Consider the following 11,738-nt stretch of genomic DNA (forward strand, 5'->3'; position numbering starts at 1 on the left):
GGCAAGCCAGCCCTAATTTGCCAACTCCTGCACTGGAGCCTAAATAAACACCTAATCATCTTGACGTTTTTATAGTAGGGGCACATACAGGGAAGCAGTGATGTGGATAATCCAAAGCAAACAAAAATGTCAAGAAAAGACGCATAAACATCAACATTCCACTCACCCAATATATGGCTTCGGAAAGCATTACACTCTTCTTGTGGCTGCTGATTTAGTTTTGTAATTATGTTTTGCTCAGGATGATATTAATTCGGGCTTACACTCCCTGAGTAGATCCCACCTGGGGCTCAGGAGGAGGCCGAGGGTGAATGCAGAGAACAAAGTGAGCAAAGCTGGCCTTGTATTAAAATTAGACACAGGTAATTGAGAAAAGACTGTCTATAACCTGCCAGTGGGAATGAGAGATGCCCCCGTGAGTGGCTGTGTGCTTATTAAATTTGAAAATGGCATCTCTTGCCTTCATCTACCTGGCTCCCAAAGGCCTGTGTTCAAGCAGGTGTAAGTCATGAAGGCAGGGAGGACTCCACTGAGCTAGAGAGGACATTTGTTTCCCTGACTTGCACATGCTAGAGCAGGGAACATGTGGTTGGTGGAGAGGGTTAACATTTATTGATTGTCTATTATGTATTAGGCACATTGTGAGCTGGTTTACAAATAATAACAGCTAATATTTTTGAATACTTGTTCTTTACTAATTATTTTACATGAATTGTATCATTTTAAACTTCTTAGGGCCCCACAAATTAAGGAATTTTATTGTGTTCTTCTTACAGAGACTTGGGTTAAGTAACTTTCTCAAAGTCACAGAAGCATTTAAAACATGCAGTTGGACTCAATAGTGCACATTTTTAAACATTATGTTAGACTACCCCTGAACTATTTCATAGAAAACCTCTTCTGAGGGAGGTACCATTAGCTGCACTTCATAAGCAAGAACATAAGTGACTTTCCCACAGCTACACACAGAGTCAGGGGCAGCCCCAGATCCGGGTCCAAACTCCATATTCCCTTCACTGCCGCCTGCTACTTTGGGGCATTCACCCACCTACATCTCCATGTTCTCTCCTGCCAAGTTGAGATGCCAGTGTCTGCCCTGTCTCACTCATAGGACTGACAGTAATCTCAAATAATAATCCTATACTTTCAAAATGGATGTACATTAAAAATAATAAAGCACTGAATAGTTATAGCTTATTGATTAGAGATATAAGCTTTGAAGTCTGATAAATCAGGATTCAGTTTCTGAACCTGCCACTTACCATCTGGGTGTCTTTGAGCAAGTTCCTGAGTTTCTCTGGTGTTAAGTATTTTTATCTGAAGAGTTGGAATAATAATAAAAATAGCTATCCCACAAGACTGTTGTGAGGATAAAATGAGACCTGATGGCAGCATGATACCTAAAGGCCCAAACTGTGTCATCCCTTCTTCTTAATTTCATATTAGTTAGAAAAAATGAAGAATCCAGAGGTATTAGAATAAGGGATCAAGGACTCTAGAAATACAACAGAGATTGAGGCCATGTTACAACTTTGCCTCCTGATTGGATGGCTCCTTTCTTCTTTTTCTAGATGCATCCACAGCTGTGTTTACATGACTATGTTGGCAGACTCCATCATACTCTATGAAAATAATTCCCCTGGGCTCTATTGAGGGATCCACTTGCATTCATTTGGAAAAATATACAGATAGAAAGTCTATGTATATAACATTTGCAGCAAGCTGTGGGGTGAGTGGGAAAGCCCGGACTTGGTTTCCCAATACTGGAAAAAAAGAAGAGGCTACAGACCCAAGTTCCTTGCCTCCTAGTGACTAGCTGCTGGCAGAACCCAGATACAAAAGAAGAGATTGGGGATTCCTGTTGACTTTAGAGTCTTTGTCAAAGGTAAAGTAATTGGTCTGAAGAGAGAGACCCTGATCTGCAGAGTCTGTTCCAAATCCTCCTTGCATTGTATTTTTAGCACTCCATCCTTATAGAAACAAGATGGTGGTTTGCTTCCCAGGCCAGCTCTTATATGACTGAACTGAGAAATGGTGGCCCTAGAGAAGTAAGCACATCATTAGGACTAACAGTGGAGCTGTCAGCCTTTGTTTCTGTGGGGAAATGCATTTAATATTACATAGCAAGACAGAGACATGCAGGTGCAGGGAAGAACTGAATCACCAATTGCAGCAGTATCAGCTGCTCAGTGCTATGCTTTAGGGAGGCAGGGAAATTACAGAGTCAGAGAGCCTGAGATAATATTTAAGAATGCATTAAACAGATGTGAGGCGCTTTTATTAATATTTATCGGTGTAATGGCGATGATGATGATTGAGATTATTAGTGATAAGGGCTAAGACACTGACCTTCCATTGCAAACATGGAAGCCACTGCCACTCTGTGTGTTTTGAGAAGAGGTGAGGGCAACAATAATGTGGGATATCCTTCTCCTTCTTGAGGACTTGGGAAGAACTCCCATATATAAACCCTTTGGTAGCACTGTTGTTGGGAGATGAGCATTTTCCTCAAATGCAGACCACAATATGTCATTGAATACTGACTACGTGCCAGGCTTTGTAATTTATATTTATTGTTTTGAACACTTAGAATTCTGAAAGGTAAATATGACCATTTTACTGATTAGGAAATTTAGACTGAATTAGGGTTAATAACTGGCCCAAAGCCACATACATTATAAGTGACTGAGTTGGTATTAGAGTACATGACATTTGACTCCAATACAAGCCTTTTTCTACTACATCATAACCCTTTTTCACTAGCCTTTCCCCATTATGTTTTCTTTCTCTAGGGGTCAGTTGGAAGAGCCATTTGTCCTGTGCTGAATTGGAGACTTGCTGAGTTGTACTGAAACCTAGTTCTGTGTCATCATATGCCCCCCCCCACACACACATATTCTATTTTGTCAAAGAACTTGAGGAAAGGATTGCAACATGAGTGTGCTTTATGATAGTCCCTGGTGAAATTAGTGGCCCTGTATAATGTTTCAGGATAATCCTTTAGGTCATTGTTCTACACCCACTTCCTTTTTCCAGCTGTCAAGGTAGTTCATATCAAATTCTTCTTAATGGGAGGATCCATTTCTACCTCCACTTTGCTCCAACCAACAGACACACATGCATATTTTCACACTGCTTTCAAATGATTCCATTATAATGGTTCCCCTTATAATGAAGGAGAAATAGATCCACACATGGAAAGTGAAAGAGATGTAGTTGATAATGCATGGACTATGTCACTTCTGCCTCTGTCTGCAGTATCCAGTGCTTTCTCTGGTTTTGAAAATTCACAGAAAAAGATCAATCAATAAAATGGACACCTCACTTCTTCCTAACCCAGAATCCCACAGTTTCTAAAATTATTTTCCTGGATGCAAAGGAAAGTAGCTATGTCTTTCTATAAGAGCATTTGCATAACCAATTCTAGTTTATGCACCTGCTATTCTAGCAGTGCTCCTATTTATCCCATTTTTCTACAGAGAAAAACATGTGTTGTTCAGAGTCTGGTTCTGGTCTGCCTGGAGGCACATGACATCAACTTCTCCCAGTATGATTGCCATTTTAGTTTCAGTTTGATATAGTTCTCTGTTTCTTCTGCTCTTCTATTCTTAGGCAACATGTCTCATATTGAAGTATTTTTGTTGTTGTTGCTTGTTTTGTTTTAGTGTGGTGCATTTGTTACAACTGATGAGCCAATAATGATATGTTACTATTAACTAAATCCACAGTTCACATTAGAATTCACTTTTTGTGTTGTACATTTTATGAGTTTTGACAAACGTATAATGATGTGTGTCCACCATTACAGAATAATTTCACTGCCCTAAAAATCCCGTGCTTCACCTGTTCATCCTTCACTCCCTTACCCCTGAGACCTGGCAATCATTGATCTTTATATTGTCTCCATAGTCTTGCCTTTTCTGGAGTTGTGTATAGTTGGAAACTTACATTGCGTAGCCTTTTCAGATTGCCTTTGAAACTGTATTTTTACTTCATAAACCAGTAAAACTAGTTCTCAAATGCACTAGGAATGGTTTATCAATTTGTGCTAATTGTGTAAGCTTCCTGAACAAGGCAGCATGGAGAGTACTGATTTTGCTGCTGCTACCAATTTCTGGGTTGTTATAAGAATGTTCTGAAAGGTGAAATGGTTTGGTATGAAGAGATGAGTTAATAATTTTCCCCAGTTCCGTGATCATTAGCTCACTCAAAGATTCTCATCCGCGTTTGACTGATTTTCAAATTTATCCATCCATCCACCCACCAACCTACCCAGCCACCCACCCACTGCACTTCATTCTAATGCTATTGCACTGTCCAATCCCACCATCCTAATGTGTTGAGTATGAATCTCTGAAGTTTATGTATTCTTGTAAAATATAATGTTCTTATTGTGTGAATGTTTTACATTTATTTAAATGGCACTGAGCTAATGGCCTCATCCTGTTTTTATACTCTCTAGCTGTAACCGGTAAACAACCTAGTTTGTTGCTTCTTCCCGCTAAATAGTATCCAGATGAACGTCCTCCCCACTGGTTTACTGATTCCTCAATGATGGGCACCTACTCTCTTTCCAATCCAAACCCCCATCAGCAATGTGGTGATGAATAATTCAGAAATTTTAACATTTTTTGAGTTTGGAAACCCAAGAGCAGTCAGTCATTGCTCCTGCTTCAAAACTAACTTTTTGGAAAAGGACTCAGCATGTTCCTTTACCAAATTCAAGTGATAGGTTCCAGTCTCTATGGGCTTAAGAAAAAACTGAATATTTTACTCAGGATTTTATGACAAGACAAATGTAAGGATGAGCCCTTAAAATTCCTTGCCTCCCTCACAGAGCTCCCCCACAACAGCTCTATCTTGGTCTCTTCCTTCTCTCAGAGCCTCAATATTTACATCCCTTTGTAAATGTATAGTGATTTGGGCTGTGGTCTTCCCCAGTAAACCTCTTCATATTCTTCCCCCTGACCTGCAAACAAAAGATCCTCTTACAGACTGTCTCCTTCCTTGAATATATGTGTTGGAGGATGGGATTACACATGAGATCACAGTTATGATTCTTACATACTGTATGCTTTACCTTCTTTCTTGCAATAAAACACACACACTAAGAAACTTAAAGTACAATGAGCACACAATTAAAAAGCATCAGCATGCTGAACACTTATTATTTGCTACTTTTGTCATGCTTCATATAAATTAGCATAGATTCCTCTCTAATCAACCCAATGAGGAAAACAATATTAATTTTATTTCCTATGTGTATTCTGTTTGTAAATATTCATTATGTGTCAAGCACCTCTATGTCCTGGTGATTTGCATGTGATATTTTATTTAATCCTTAGGTGAGCCCTTTGAAATTTTTTAAAACCCATTTTGTAAATGAAGAACCTTAGTCCCAGACTGGGGACACACTTTCCCAATCATGGAGGCACTGTGCCAGAAAGAAGTTGGTCTTCAGACTTGCCTGGGTCTCCTTCACTACTTAGTGGTTAAAAAGTTTAAAGTAGAAATAACCCATTCAGCAGTGAGGGAAAGCATCTCATCCCCTTTGATACTTGGTAGAATTCAGAATCAAATAGACACAGATTTTGAGAGCCAAAGAATACTTTCACCTTATGCCACTGGGATGTTATTGGTAATCTGGGCAAGAACTTCTTCCTTGGGGAAAAAAAAAAAGAGCAAAGAAAATTCTTCCTTGGGCAATATTGTTTCTAGCACCAGCTGACATTCAGCATCCCTAGAAGCTGCCCACAAAATGCTAGTAAGACTCTTAATTTACTATGACATTTCAATATATCCTCACAGTTCTAAACCTCACCTCTCTTATATTCAGATGAAGAAACAGGCTCAGGGAGATGGAATCACTGGGTCACGCAGGACTTCAACTCCGGCTTCTCTTTAGATTCACTCTCTAGTGCTTTACAAAAATGCCAGTGTCCTGACCCTATCTCCTACCATACCCACGGGAGTATCTAGGGGTTAGAGCCAGGCCCAGCATCTATTAAGAGCTGCCAGATGGTTGAAATGACTTTCAGAGTGGTTACGACACTGGGCTTTGGTACCATCCTTTCTAGGTTCAAATCCCAGCTCTTCCATTTACTAGCTGTGCAACTTTGCACAAGTTGTATTGTATCTGACTGCCTAAGCTTTAAAATATTAAAAGTATTTACTTTACAGAATTGTTGTCAGGATTACATGAATTAATATGTAGGAAAGTGGTTAGCAAATGGTAATAAAATGTGATCTCTTATTATTATTACTGTTATTATTATCATAATCAGATCCTGCATCTCCTTATCTTTTTACTGATGCTCCTTCCCCTAACATCTCACATATTTTTGGTAGTTATAGGCACTACAACCGTTGGATGTGCAAATTGAGCCTGAATTCCACATGGACCATAAGTAAGAGGAAGGAGCAAGAATGAAAAGGTCTCCATTAGGTGCAGAGGATGGAGCAGGGAAGTCCTTCAGGTACTGAATTTCTTTGGATATTACCAACGTTCTCCAGTGGGTCAGAGGGCTCAGTGAACTGCCCCGCAAGGAAGAAAGGTTACTGACACCATCTGAATAGAGTTGCTCTGTGAATGACACAGCCTGGTAGCCCAGAGAGAAAGAGGGACTTGGAAGTCAGACCAGGTTTCAAATTGTGGCTCTCTGCATTTTCCTAGCTGCATATCCTAACATACCTTGGCTATGTTACCTAAACTCTTTGAGTCTCAGTTTCTTTGGTGGAAATTAAACCTGTGACGATGTATTATTGTGAGGATAAAATAAGGAATGTGTGTAATGCTCTTGGCATAGAGAAACTGCTCACTGACATTAGTTCCTTTTTTTCAAATGCTTCTTGGAAGCTGTTCCCACATGCTCCTCACTCCTTTCCTAGCCACCCTGGAGGCTTAGAAACAGAGTAGAGTTAAAGCATGCCATGCTGGACTAAGACATGTTCAAGGATTAAAGTGGTTTAGGATAATGTTTAAGAGATAATGAGGCTTTCCCAGATACCAAGAGGGAAAAAGGCAGGGAGAAAAATTTGCATAACTCATAAAAGCAATTTTGCTTCATTTACTTTTTAAACTCAATTATTCATTCCACTGCCAGTTTTTAACTGGGCCCACTCTGTGCAATATTATAGGCTATAGTCTGGAGAGAATAGAAAAGAAGAATTTTTTACTTCAGCTCTGGAGCTGGAGCAAAATTCTTGGAAGAGGCCATCACTTTGGACGTAGAGTTTGGAACTCAGAGTGTCCCAATGCCCAGGCCTTCATGGGTGGGTCTAAATTTTATGTTGAAGAACAGCCTGAAACTGGAATGAAGCAAAGGGTATAAAAGGGAATAATAACAGCTTGGATCCTTGCATCTTGTTTTCCAAATCCCTTTGTCCTGTAATATCCTATTTGATCCTGAAATAGTTCTAAGGACACAGTAATTATCATCTTCATGTTACAAAGGAGACACTGACACTCCAAGAAGTTAAACTTCATGCAGGACTACCAAGTAACTTCAGATTTAACATTCAAATTTAAGATATCTGACTTTTTTTTAATGTTTACTTATTTTTGAGAGAGCACGAGTGAGCAGGGGAGAGATAGACAGAGGGAGACACAGAATCCGAAGCAGGCTCCAGGCTCTGACCTGTCAGATGTGAGGCTTGAACCCACAAACCATGAGATCATGACCTGAGCTGAAGTCAAATGCTCAATTGATGGAGCCACCCAGGCACCCTTAGATATCTGACTTTAAACCTTACTACTTGTATTCCCATTTATGCTGAGCTTTATAAAAATGCAGTGGATAATGTGAAAATATTAATACCACTCATAAATATTTTCCCATTTCTCCTCTGAAAATGTGGGAAAACTGCACTTCCCTGGTTCTTGAAGGCATGACCATGTGACTTGCTTTAGCAAATAAAATGTGGGTAAAATGATATGTGTTATATCCAGGCAAAAACATTTAAGTGAGAGACTTTCTCTGACAAGTGAGGGATTCTAGACCAGGAGGTAGCAAACTATGATCTGCAGGCCAAATCCAACCCACTACATGTTTTTGTAAATTAAATTTTATTGAACATAGCCACACTAATTTTTTTATGTATTACCCATGGCTGTTTTCATGCTATATAAGACAGAGATACATAGTTGTGACAGAGATTTCAAGGTCTGAAAGAGCAAAGTGATTTCCTCTCTGGCCCTTTAAGAGAAAAGTTTACCAACCTCTGTTCTAGACAGTTCTTCTCTGCCAGGTTAATTGAAGAGTCTGAGTCTCACAACGATACAGATATAAGGTGGTAGAGACTCCTTCAAAGCCCTAGAGAGTGGTCCAGACCCATTATAGACTTTTCACATGTGTTAAAAAGAAGGCTTTGTTGTAATTTGGGACTTTCTGTTTTTTAGCTTGGCATAATCTGGCCTCATTTGACTGATATACAAGTTAGTGAATGTTGGAGATAAAGGAAAAAATACACTGATTCAAGTCTGTTAGTGTCAGGATGCATTGAAAAAGTTGGATATTGGGTGATGGAAATGGACATGGTAGGGGAGGATGGGTGTTCGTGCTTTGGGGACCATCACATCCTGTGGTTTTTGAAATAGAATCTCTGGGCCAGAGATTGTGGGTAAGTCTGCATTGTTGATAACTCTGCCTACCAAGTTTAAAGTCACAGGAGTTTCCAGATAAAACTCATGGATTAGAAATAGCCATGTTTCTAAGGTACCTGGGTGGCTCAGCTGGTTAAGTGTCCAACTTCAGCTCAGGTCATGAGCTCACAGTTCGTGAGTTCAAGCCCCATAACCCTGTGCTGTCAGCATGGATCCACTTCCAATCCTCTGTCCCCTTCTCTCTCTGCCCCCTGCCCTCAAAAATAAATATTTAAAATGGAAAGAAACAGTCATGCTTCCCTAAAAAGTTTTGTTAAGTCAAGTTTCTGGATTTTGAGTGCTGATACATTCAAGACAAAATGGGCTCCTGGTTATGAGCTGTTACATAAAGTAACCACTCTGCAGGAATGTTCTGCTTCTCGACTATTTAACCTCTTATACTGGCTGATGCTCAACATTGAGTAACAGGTTAACCTAGGTTGAGGCTAATGTGCCTTTGTTGGAAAATAAGGTTTAGTTGGTATTTACATATGATTCTCAGCTCCAGTGCAAACTAAATAAAGGCTGGCTGCATTAGTGGTTTTCGAATTCATGCAAGTGAATAACAAGGTTCACTCAACAAAGAAATGAGCATTTTTTTTGACTTTTAAGTTCAGCAAATCTCCAGCTCAAAGGGAATTTCTGTCAGGATACTAGAAGTGGATTTTTATACAATTTGAAGTAAACTCATCAGTTTTCCAGGGACACAGAGCACTTGGATGGAAGAATAGTTTTGGATAATAATATGTCCTGTCCTATTGCATGTAACACATTTAAAACTAAAAGGCCAAGGACAAGGTGATTTAGACATAAGATCCTGAATGTGGGATGGTCAATGACAGACTTCAGGCATGTTCAATGACAGTAGGAATGGGCACCATGGTTCCGAGAGGCATGGGTTACTCAGTGGCTAAAACAAAAAATGTGTCTGACACAACTCACAATGACCCTCTCCTGGGGGCATCTAAAATATCTACCTTCTCTAACATACACTTCCAGACATTTTCCTGCCTCTCAGGTTGGTCTTAGAAACTTCTGCTCTCAGAAAGTACAGAGTAGTTAAGAGGAGGGAGAGGTTGTGAGTATATTTATTGGATAAGGCGTAGATGAGGAGGTATAAACAGCAGGAGGAATAAAACTGGCTCTGAGTGTATCTTGAAGGGTTGTTACTAATCAGTAGAAACAGTGGTGACAGGGACCCTGAACAACATAGTTAAGACAACTCACAGACAACAGTCCTTCTATACCGACACTGGTTTATAAAGAGAGAAGCCGCTCCTCACTACCTACATCTTGGAAATGAAAAAAGAAAATGGGTCACTAAATACATTTTTATAACATAACAATCTTACCTTAGTCTTAATAACTGAGAACAGCAAAGAATCAAATAACTATCTTGTGTTACTCTTCTTTACATAAAACCTCTTTTTTATAGGAAAAAAATCATTAATAAACCTTTCAGAAGACATGGAGAAATAAGACTCTGGATACTACCAAGGAAGACAACTAGAGATGCAAATCCTTGTCAAGAGACAGTTGGGATATCTTGTAAATATGGTGGCCTTGTTAACACTGTTAAACTCAGTTTGATACCAACAAAGGACTGCTTTTCTTCTTCACTAATTAGGGTCATCTTCCTAATTATTATAGAACATCACAAACACCCCCTTTGGGTCAACAGAATGTTCTCCCTACTTTCTTATATTTTATTAATCCACTTTCTTCTCCTGTGTCTGGTCTGAGAATCTAAAATTAGATCATGCATTTGAACTTGTAGATTGCTGGTATCAGACCATAACTGCTGAAGCCAAGTGGGGAGCGGCCTCAGGACGGTGGAGTGAGGAGACTATGGGCTTCCCACAACATCTATTTTGTCTCATGAAGCACAAGACAATTCTTGAACTGCTCTGATTTGGGAGGGGCAGGTTCATGTAGGAGGGAGTGTGCACACTTCACTGCATACTTAATTTCATTAAAAAATGGGAAACCAAACACACAGCAAAGGGGATGGGAGTCAGGAGGAAAGATCCAGTTTCTATGGCAACTAGAGGAGCACAGGCATCATCACAGCAAGAGGTCTGAACTGGGGCAGCAGTGCTGACAGCTTCACCTAAGGCCTGTTCCCATGTTTTCCCTTACCTGATGAGGCCCTTATCAGTTGCCATCTCCCTAAAGTCTTAGAGTAAATGGGGACCACATACCCTCCTGCTAACAGTTAGGGATGATCTGTGAATATCACTTGGATTTTACTACTGCAGAAGAATATAGAAGATATACATATTTTTTCAGATTGTTTACCAAATCAAGCATGTGAATTAAGAGTCCTGAGCTGTCACTCCTGTGACCCTGGGGATCCCTCTCCTTATTTTCAGCTCCTAAATACTTATGTGCATGTGTACACACACACACACACACACACACACTGTGTCTCCACTCTGTGTACATCTATAAATAGCTACACCCAAATGCATCACCCTCACATGCATATCTTCTGGTGTCCCCCACAGGAAGTACCCAATTCCTCGAAAGGAAACCTTTTCAGGCCTTAGCCCATTACACCATAAAATCACCTTTGTGAAGCAGATTCTTTAAGTCAGCAACTTCACTCCAGGCTGCACATTAGAATCACCTATGTAGTTTTAAAAAACGTTTTGATGCTCAGATTCCCCCTCTACACGTGATTTAGTATGGTTTTCAAAACACACCCCCCAGTGTGATCTAATGTGTAAGCAGAGTTGAGTACATTATAGTAATTCCTTCAAGATCAATGTACTTATCACTATCTGTATGCTGGGCACTGTGTTGTATTTCAGAGATCTAAAGATAAATAAGATAGAGTTATTAGTCCACTGGTGGAAGATAGACATAAAAACAAGTAAGTACATGAAGTGTGGTGTGGGTCTTAGGCTGGTCTGTATGAGTTAAGTGCAGAGAACGTGAGTGTTTGGTTCTATTTAGAGAGGGACAAGAAAAGCATTATAGGAGAGAGGATGATTCCAGACACCAATATGAACAGATGGACAGAGAAGCAGTGTGACAAAAGACACAGAGGACATAATATGAGAACTAGAGAAGAAGTTGATACCACAGGCATGCA

General features: G+C 39.9%; 1 long non-coding RNA gene across 2 annotated transcripts; it reads left to right on the top strand.

The window, feature by feature from the left end:
* Positions 1–253: 253 nt before the first annotated feature.
* On the top strand, positions 254–10,223 carry LOC115281472. 2 transcript variants are annotated; one of them, XR_003904328.1, is made up of 3 exons: positions 254–362; positions 6,349–6,476; positions 10,077–10,223. It is a non-coding gene; the product is annotated as an uncharacterized LOC115281472 (long non-coding RNA). The 2 variants fall into 2 exon arrangements; XR_003904329.1 differs by lacking the exon at positions 254–362 and adding an exon at positions 1,825–1,885 and having other exon boundaries at positions 6,355–6,476.
* The last annotated feature ends 1,515 nt before the right edge of the window (positions 10,224–11,738 follow it).

This window comes from Suricata suricatta, chromosome 17, assembly GCF_006229205.1.
Source record: "Suricata suricatta isolate VVHF042 chromosome 17, meerkat_22Aug2017_6uvM2_HiC, whole genome shotgun sequence".
NCBI lineage: Eukaryota > Metazoa > Chordata > Mammalia > Carnivora > Herpestidae > Suricata > Suricata suricatta.